Below are 2,002 nucleotides of genomic sequence, written 5' to 3' on the forward strand. Positions count from 1 at the left end.
CAATATGTTCTTAGCACACTTCCCAAGTATGACAGTTTGTTTTGAGATGTCAAAAGCAAACTTTTAAGAAATGTCAGACCAAACAATTATATATATTTTACCCTAAGTGTTCTTAACTTAGTGTCTTCTCCTTTTTCTTATTTTCTTACCTAAGAAAAGAAAATTAGCTTAGCTATTTCATTTTTACCCTATATTTTGTTTATTAATTAATATTTATTAAATTTCTTCCCATTGGATGGATAGTTCTGTGCTTTTGAAATAATGTGTCAAATTTTTGCCTCCAAAGAAAGAAATGAATAAGTAAAATGTATCTTGCCAGATGTGCTTAGAAAATCTCATTTTATTATAGAGGTTTATTTTTTCAGTTAATGCATTTTTCTCTGGAAAATGTAATTAGCTAAGAGCAAGGAGTAAAACTTCAGTGCATGGAATTGCTCATCCAAGTGAGATGAATGGACTTTGATATGAGGGCATCATAGTACCCTTTATATTGACTAGATGTCCAGGTCATTTAGTGTGGCAAGACAAAGCATAAACCCTGTACATCACATTCTTTAATGTTATAATTCTTTTTTATTGTGAGTAATATATTTGCACATAGAAAAATAATTTTGCATGTTCAAACTCAAAACATTCACTGTGTATTAAGATAAATTTGTGAAGCTAATATTGTTAGGTGCTTTTCTATCTGTGGTTCTGTTCTGGTCCTTTTGCCTATTTTCTCTCACTCAAGTTTCATATAGGAAATACATGATTTTCTTCCCTTTCATATATTCTTAGGAAAAAAGGATAAGTATCAACAGTCATAGGATCTGCTCTACTGACTTTCAAGGTCTGTCTAAAGACCCATAACCAATTTTGTCAAGTCAAAGGAATGCTGTATAAAAATTTTCTAATAAATTAACATTTTTCTTGGTTATAAAAGTAATGCAGGCCATCTCAGGAAATTCAGAAACACAGCAAACCACATGCAATTATACTGTTCCATGAGAATATTTGTTCACTTCCTGTACATTTCCCTCCATTCCTCCCTTTTCCTGGTTTTACTTACTATGCACATAGATATGTAATTGTTTTTCCAACAGAGTCGAGATCATATTTATAACTACTTTTTAACTGATGTTTGCTGTAATTTCACGTTGTCCTCAGTAGACAGAAAGATGACAAACTTACCCAAGCAAGCTTTATCTCCTTTTACATAAAATAGCTGCATTAGAAGAGAAAGTAACAGAGTTTATTATTTGCTTGGCTATTTCTATGTGCTTTTTCTTTCTTTTTTTTTTGTAGAGACAGAGTCTCACTTTATGGCCCTTGGTAGAGTGCCGTGGCATCACACAGCCCACAGCAACCTCCAGCTCCTGGGCTTAAGTGATTCTCCTGCCTCAGCCTCCCGAGTAGCTGGGACTACAGGCGCCCGCCACAACGCCCAGCTATTTTTTTTGTTGCAGTTCCGCTGGGGCCGGGCTTGAACCCACCACCCTCGGTATATGAGGCCGGCACCCTACCGACTGAGCCACAGGCGCCGCCTCTATGTGCTTTTTCTCTGTTTGTTTTCCACTTTGGACATTCTCTTCAATTATCGGATATTACCGAAAGTGTTATCTAATCAGAATAAAATCTTCCAAAGTAAGGTTTGTTTCAGTTTTCAGTGTGACCCCGAGTCAAAATTGATCAAATTGCTAGAAGAGCTAAATATCCCACATAAAAACTTTTTGATACAATTGTCTCTTGTAGATACATCAGCCTGAATAATGTAATTTTGTGTGTGTCTAAAAACATTCTCTACAAACACCACATTCCCTATGTCTAAGTCATATTTAAGCATTGATTAAAATTTCAGCCACAACAAAGTATCAAATGCTTTGTGTGTACAATGTGTACAAGATACCTTTCAAAGAAAACTAGAATTTGTGGTTTCTGACCTTAGGATGCTTAGTCCTAATCAGGGACCGAAAGAGAGAAGGAGGCAGGAGTTAACACATATTGCCTAATTCTATTTTGG

This window comes from Nycticebus coucang, chromosome 10, assembly GCF_027406575.1.
Source record: "Nycticebus coucang isolate mNycCou1 chromosome 10, mNycCou1.pri, whole genome shotgun sequence".
Taxonomy (NCBI): domain Eukaryota; kingdom Metazoa; phylum Chordata; class Mammalia; order Primates; family Lorisidae; genus Nycticebus; species Nycticebus coucang.